Source organism: Juglans microcarpa x Juglans regia, chromosome 4S (genome assembly GCF_004785595.1).
Source record: "Juglans microcarpa x Juglans regia isolate MS1-56 chromosome 4S, Jm3101_v1.0, whole genome shotgun sequence".
Lineage (NCBI taxonomy): Eukaryota > Viridiplantae > Streptophyta > Magnoliopsida > Fagales > Juglandaceae > Juglans > Juglans microcarpa x Juglans regia.
The window spans coordinates 22,896,011-22,904,730 of NC_054601.1; the positions used below are offsets into that span (position 1 = coordinate 22,896,011).

General features: G+C 30.0%; 1 non-coding gene across 1 annotated transcript; it reads left to right on the forward strand.

Moving 5' to 3' along the window:
• Positions 1 to 8,569: 8,569 nt before the first annotated feature.
• LOC121263905 lies at positions 8,570 to 8,720 on the forward strand. Its single transcript, XR_005940389.1, has one exon. It is a non-coding gene; the product is annotated as a U4 spliceosomal RNA (small nuclear RNA).

The following is an 8,720-nucleotide window of genomic DNA, read 5'->3' on the forward strand; positions in this document are numbered from 1 at the left end:
ATTCCGGTCGATCGGTCCAAACGGTCCATTTGATATGGCCTAATTATTTTATTATTTTTTCATCTTTTTTTTTCAAATAAATTAATAAAAAAATATATTTAAATTACTAAATTAAAATTAAGTGAATTATTAATATAAATTATGTAATTAACTCATTAAAATAATATTTTACTATAATTATATTTATGATGTCAATAATTACTACCTACTAACTTAGACTTTACTCTTTAGTATGCAAATTATTAATTGAGCAATGCAACATACAATCCCCATTTGGAGACTGCATTACAAGTCTAGTTAATTTTGTCTTTAAATTTTCTTAAAATTACAATCATATCCTTATCAAAATGATATTTTTTTTCATTTAATGAAGAACTTGCACATGCAGTCCTTATTTGAAGGCTGCAAATAGAATTTCTCTTATTAATAATGTCATACGCTGCAAATAGAATTTCTCTTATTAATAATGTCATACATTTTATATATGTTTAATAAATATCAATTAATTTCATTATATATAAATTATTCATGCTTGCTTGCAACTTAGGTATTTTTTAAAAAAAAAAATTATCTAATTATTTTTATTAAGTGTATAATAGAGTATGTATGAATGTATGATGTATTAACTATTTACATATAATAACAAAAATTATCACATGATTTATGATTTATTATTAATTGATAGCATATATTATTTTATACTTTATATAGTCAATAATAATAAATTAAATGAAAATTACATCATTAACTTATATAATTACTATTTAAAAATAATATATTAAATTATTAAAAATATTTTTAAAATATATATAGGAGTTCAGTCCGATTTAGTCTGGTCCGATCCAAAATTATTAGACCCCTGGACCAGATCGAATGTCATTGGTCCACATATTTTGGGATCGAGACTGGCCAGTCCAAAATTTGGTCTAGTCTGGTCCAAACCAAAATTTCGATCCTGTCGGTTTTGCCGGTCCAGACCGAATTATTTACACCCTTAATTGGATTCAATTGATGAAAATGAATATCATTATTGGACACTATTGGATATTATCAAAATAAAAATAAAAATTATTTAAAAAATAAAAATGACTAATATTTTATTATTATAAAGAGTGTAATGGCTAAGTTAATGTAGACTTTAAATTTTGAGTGATTAGCTAAAAGTAAAAAGATTACATTTTAGTCAAATTTTAAAGATTAGAATGGCTAATCTAATGGCAATGCTCTTGGCCACCATATATCTGTTTGGATACTCTACGATTAATTCTCACAGCTTTCTATATGGCTTAGCTAGCCACATACTGGTTATAAAAGTTGTAAAGAATTTTTACATAAACATATAAGAATGTAAAAGTATATAAAAAAAAACACTCAATTAAAATGGTTCGATGTCTTTCTAACTTGGAATTTAAATTTAAATAAAACCTCTAAAGAACACTAATATCTCAATTTCATCCCTCTATATAAAGTAATACGATATTTTTCATCATCCTTAAATCATCTAGCTTTTATACTACATTCTGATAATAACATTTTCATTTATAAAATATAAAAAATAGTCATTTAAAAATGTTAGAGCCTCGTAAAAAGGGTAAAAATGGGTAGGTTCACCACCTCATGTTGGCTAGGTCCCGTTTGGAAACAAAAAGTGTTTCATCTCATCTCATTTCATCATCACAACTTTCTCAAATTCTCACACAAAATATAATAAAAAATTCAACTTTTTCAAATCTCAAAATAATAATAATATTAAAAAATAATATTCTAACAATATTTTATTCAACTTTCATCTCAATCCATCTCACCTTATTTTAACTTATTATTCAAACAACACGTTAATTAGAACACATTTAAAAGTTGAACAATTGGATTAAAATCTATATCTTAAGATAACTATTAGGTATATTTTTTTTTTTCAATGACAATTACTTTAATATTCGTTATCATGTTATATATGAATTTTGCAAATTAGCATTTATGAAAACTTCAAGTTTAATATATTTGCCACATCACTACAAGAAAAACAAATATTTGTGATAAATTATTTGCGACGATAACAACTATTTGTGATACAAACATACTTATTTTGACAGAAAATAATTATTTTTATTGAAAATAACTAGTCACAAATAAATAGTTTTTTTATAGTACATTAGTATTTATTAAATTTGAACTTTGTATTAATAAAAATTCATGTAAAAAGTCATATTATTGAAATTCAAAACCAATAATTGACACTTGAAAAAACAGCCAATAAATTATTTTAAAAAAATCTAGAAAATCGTAGGTAGTGTTAGCTGGCTTACCTCATGCAATCATCTTCATGAGGTCTAATTTCGTTTGCTGTAGATCATGGACATTTTGGCAAGTCTCCTGCACCCACAAGTCAAAACAATTGTTGTCCCATCTGAATTGCATACCGACCAAGGCACATCTCTGATTGTATATATGTATGACTTGATTGCACGAATGTCTTAACAGTTCTCGACTGATGAAACGGACTGACCCAGACAATGTCCAGAATTAAATCTTCTGCCCACCTAAAACCCAAAATCCTCAACCTTATATTTATTACTTTATGAGTCATGTATCGTTATGATTGGTACCAACGATCGAGCGCATTCACACACTCAGCTCAGGATTGACAGATTAGTTGGATATATAGGGTTGTGTGTACGTGAAATTTTCAAACGAAGATGGAACCTTTTGTACGTATAGCCATGTGAAAGTTTCGAGATCCTCAGAAATTCTGTTAAACTGAATTGAGAAAACTTTTTAAATACATTTTTGTGAGTTTTTTTTTTAAGAAAAAAAAAAGTGTTGAGATGTATATTATAACCATAAATCCAAATGATTGGGTGAAAATGATATATTTTGTAAAAAATAGAAAAGATTTGTAAAAAAAAAAATATATTTGAGTTGAATACATGTGAGAATCTTTTTTAAAATAGATTTATTATACATCAGTAACTATTTACTTCTACACTCAATAACTGACAACTTTTTCCTTTTCTTTTTTTTTCATAGGGTGTAGGGTATGTAGGTGAATAGTGACTAATTAGAAGAATTATTTTTTTTAAAAAAAAAAAGAAAAGTTTTCAAGTTTTCTATCCTCTCCAAACATGTCGACATCGTTCGAGCCCTTTTGGTGGTAAAATTGGAAGATAATTGTCTTTCTCGCTAGGCTCATAAGTAGTAAGTGCGCTGCATAATATATTATATAGAATAATATTTAAAGTGGGATCATATTGGACATGTAATAATCAAAAGATTGGTCTCTATATAATATATAATTGGAACTTCCACTAAAGTTGCGCTTGGGTAGTGATGTGATCTTAGAAATTCTGTAAATAGTAGAAAAATAATAAAAAAAAATAATGATAAAATATTGAATAATAGTGAATAGTAAAGAAAAATAATAATAAAATAATAAATAATAGTTCAGAATACTTTACTCTCCAACTAGCCCGATAAATATTATCTATCATTGTTTCATAAGTTTCTAAAAAAACAAGAAATACATCGACTTTAATTAACCATCAAAACAAAAGTAATCATTATTTCAACAATTATTATCCACTACTCCATTACTCTTTAAAAATCAAGAGTGATGATTTTTTATTAAACCCTATGACAAATATACTTCAACTGAATAATTATTTGTATAAGTATTAAATAGATAAATCATATTATTAATATAGTTTTAGATCGATGCCATAACTAAATTCTATTAATTCTTTTGAAAAATGTGAAATTATTACTTGTCTTAAAATTTTAAATTAATAAAAAAATTTAATTATTTATATTATATTCTTAACAGTTTCATTCACATGAAAATATTTAATTAAATGGAAAAAATATTATAGACACAAAGGAATTTCGCAAAGGGATCCCACACACTGATTACTAGTGTGTCACGTCTCTACCCCTTTTTTTCTCTCTTTATTTCTCCCCTCCTCCTGTGCCGCCACCCCTACTCTCTCCTCGTGCCCTCTCTCCACGCCAGCCATGGTGGTCAAGCACCAACTCACAGTGGATGGAAGACATCGATAGTCCAAACAGCACCACCAGCATGGAGCTCACGGCAGCTCGCTATGCACGTTGGTAGTCGGGGATCACATTTCGCACACCTTGTGTGGTCAACCACACACTGCTAGGTGGTTGGAGTGGCAAGATCTGAGCCAATGGCTTGTCATTTGGCTGTCTGTGGTGGTCGAGAACCATCTCGAAAGTGTAGACAACGCCGACAAGGAGGGAGAGGGGTAGAGAGAGAGAGAGAGAAGGGAGAGGATGAGAGGCACATGGAGAGAGAGAGAGAGAGAGAGAGGGAGGGAGAGGGAGACGTGGCACACTGTCATTAGTGTGTAGGATCTATTTGTGAGATCTTTTTGTGTTTTTAACAGTCTTTATTAAATAGTATAGAGTGTAGAATTATTGTTTAAATCATCATTTCTATTCTGATACTATATAAAATTATTACTTATATCAAAATTTAAATTAATAAAAAAAGAAATTCATTATTATTATTATATTATTATATAAAAATTTTAAAAAATAATATCTTCCAGTAAATTTAAAGTGACATGCAAAAATTAGTAACCTAAAACTGAAAGAAGTATTTATAATCCGAATATATTTGAGGGGACGGGGAATCGGGATGAAATTCTTTCTAGTTTTGATATGGCCCCATGCAGAAGCTAAGTGCCGAAGGAGACAGCAAGCGCAAAACTACTGTTAGTCAATTACACGTCTTTTGATGTACGTTCCTCTCAGTCTCTCTCTTGCTCTATCGCTCTTTTGGGTGGCGCCTGCCGCCTCGTTTTCTTGTGATGAAGTGACCCATGAATGAGAGACAGTGACTTACGTCATAACCCTCTTTCCCTGCACACCCAACACTCATCACCATACCCTTTCCTGTCCTTATTTTGTTTATTTTGTGGCTGCCCCCATCAACCCCGCCCCCCCCCCCCCCCCTTCTCTCTCTCTCTCTCTCTAAACAAACATTAAATTAGTCACTGGCAAAACCTCCGTGATCATCCTTCTTTAAATGCTAATAAGTAGTGCAATTAAACTGGAAGAGGTAGCAGCTAGATCATTTTGTGAGAGCTAGAGCGCTCGCGGACATGCAGTGCTAATCAATCTTAAGCAGCAGCTGCTGCTGTAATGATATGCACAACTTTTTCTGAGGAATGCACGTAAATAAACAGTGATGTTGGGGACACCCATGACTCAGCTCCTCTTATGTAGGCACTCCAGGACAGTCCGTAACAGAGACAATGGAGGTACATAGGAGCTATCTAGTCCAATTTTAAAGCAAACCAAAAGATTTTTGGAAAAAAAAAAAAAAAACGAATGAAATTAAAGCGGTCTTGGTTTTGGTGCGTGTGTCTGAGAGAGAGTCTTAAATCTTGTGGGCGCTGCCTATTGGATTCAAAGAAACCACACAAGGGTGTACGAATACCACACATGCCCATACAGATAATAAATAACATAGTAATGTTAGCTCCAAATTTTAAAGAAACAAATTCATGCAAGTAAAATCTCATTTATTTTCATATTTTTTCACAATTTATCTTATTTAATCTTTATAATTTTTATAAATTCTCACACAAAATAAAGTAAAAAATTTAATCTTTTCAAATTTTAAAATAAAAATAATATTAAAAAAATATATTCTAATAATATTTTATTCAACTATAATAATAATATGAGATGAGATGAAATGTAAATTGTAGTAAAAAAATTTATAAATAAAAGTAAAATTATTCGAGTTAATATTTTTAAGAGATTTTCAAAAATAAGAGAGAAAAAGTTAATTAAAAATATTATAAAATTAAAATATTGTTAGAATATAATTTTTATTTTGAAATTTAAAAAAGTTGAATTGTTTTATATGTTTTATTTAAAAATTTAAGAAAATTATAATAATTAAGTAATAATTAGATAAAAAAATTAAAAATTAAAAAATATTTATATTTATAATATTCATATATTAAAATGAGATAGGATGATACAGTAGTATTTTGGTAAGCAAGGGTAGTGATAGGGTTACTATCCTATTACTACCCATCTACTACTCAAGTACATCAAATTTTTTTATTTTTTTTATCATTTTTTTAAGTATTTTTTTAATATTTTTAATCATTAAGAAAGAAATTAAAAAATATATAATTTTACTAATATTCACTTCTTCAATCATTACGTAAAATAAAAAATATAAAAAAATTAAATATAAAAAAAAGTAATAAATGAATAATAATATGGCTGTAACTCCATCATTATATGGTATGCAAACCATGCCTAATACTTGAATTTAAATACCAAGAGAATTATACCGTATATTAAAAATAAAAGCAGTATTGTTTTTTGGTTGTCAAAACACATGGGCATATCACTCGTCCGACACAAATCAATCAATCACCTGGTGATTATGTTCACGTGGTCGAGTTTCAAAAGGCTTTGTCGTCATTGTCTCCTTGAGATGTGTGTCTGCCTTGATTTACTGAGCAAATTGTTATGGTGATAAATAGATTATAAACATACTATATATTAAGGATATTTTGAAACTTAAAATTATCAAAATTTATCTTAATTCATCGTTATAATTTTTTTAAATTTTAATAAAAATTTTAATTTTTTTAAATCTCAAAATAATAATAATATTAAAAAATAATATTCTAACAATATTTTATCATCTCATTCAATTCAACTCAATTCAGTTCAACAATCCAAACGCAACTTAATACTATTGCAAAACTTGGCTGACTTGCTTTACTTGGAAAAATTCACTTTAGTTTCATCTTTATATCATATACCTATTTTTTATTTTTTATTTTTTAATAATTATGCAATATATAAATGATGAATATAAAAATTCAATTAATTGAATAAATATAAAGAAAGCCCTTTTTCTTAATTCCTTCTAAATTACAGGTATAATCAAAGGCAAAGACCCAAAACCAGGTTCGCATTTTGTTGTACACGGCTTGAGCTAATCATTGAGCAATTATTAATACGATCACTTGGATAAGTGCCTGTGGGCCAAAACAAATTATTTTCTTGAACAAAGTGAATAAGTGTTTACAAAATTATTTTTTTAGTAAAGTGTACTCCAAATTAAAAACATGATGCAACATCGATCGAGCTTATTATACTTAATTTAAGCCAGGTTAATGAACTCTTCAAAATGATCCACAACAGACCATGATTAATATTCAAGATTAATATTCAAGTGTTTGAAATCAAACCTGCCATATTTTAGGTGAATCATACTGTAACAACGGAGAGGTTTGGATAGTGAATTGAGATTAGATGAGATAAGATGAGATAAAAGTTAAAAATTGAATAAAATATCGTTAGCATATCATTTTTTAATATTATTTTTGTTTTAGAGATTTGAAAAAATCGAATTGTTTATTGTATTTTGTTTAAAAATTTTAAAAAAATTATAATATTTCAATGAAATGAGATAAGATGTTTTCTAAATCCAAACAATGACTAATTATTATTCTCTAGAGAAAAGCAGCACATTATAGTTGTTATGTCACTATTAGCATGAATAATAAAAAGTACTAAGCCGGCCGCCATTAATGATAAAACAAGGGGCATAAAAAAAAATGATTGTTCTAATGGCATATTATATACTAAGCATAAAAACTATGTAAGATGATGCTATTAATTGCACCAGTAGTTGAAGATGATCGGTGATCAGTCCTGCCCATACCCAAAAACATTATTATTCTCACTCTTTATTGAGTTAATTTGCATGAATAAATAGACTAAGTAAATCAATAAAATGTTATAGGTCCATCAGGATTTGATTGATCTACTCAAGAGGACTCTCAATAATCGTTTACTTACTTCGGAGCAAAAACTTTCTTTTGGTCCGATCCTGCAAAAAATTATACTTAATGGCTAGGGCTATGCAAAATACCCGTTGGACCCGTCAACCTGTCAAACCCGATTAGATCTGTCCGATAGAAGACGGTTTTGCATCAACGTCGAGTCGAACCCGATAAATAACGGGCAGACCTGACTCTTACAAAAATAAAAAAAAACACTTCGATGATCGATCTTCAGACCAAACCTAGTAGCCAAGTCGCCCCTGTTGGTCACCTATGATTGCGAATCACCTGTTGTTTCATCTGCAACCAACGTCTGATGACCATTGATCAGGTAAGATTTTACATAGATTTCATCTGCCCTTCCCCAACTCAGGCGACCGTTGCCTCTTCTTCACTCTGGCTCTCACTCTGCCTCTTCTCGAGTTCCCAGGAAGTGCTTGGTTCTGTAGCTCCCTTCGCCATACCTTGACAATTCCAGCGGCCAAGCCCATGAACACGAAGGCATCGAAGCCAGCGACGACGATGTTTACGGCATCTTTGTGGCCGTTGATGGCCTCCAATATAACAAGCCAAGCTCTTCGTTCAAGTTGATGCACGACACTGCGTTGAAGTATTTGATGCGAACGACGTTGCGATGGCGGTGGATTTTGTTGGGGTTTTCGTTTTGCTTCTAAGGAATTTGGGGTTTTTGTTTTGTTGTGACTGAAGAATTGGGTAACTGGGTTATCTTTGTGCTTGAGGCAATGACGAAGCTAGTGAGGTTCTAATTGAGGTGCGTCTATTGCTTGTTGAAAACTATTTCCAAACCCCTTCTTTGGCCTGGGTTCAACCTTGGCCATCGAGAATTTCTGGAAGGGCTCCCATTGGGGTAAAGCT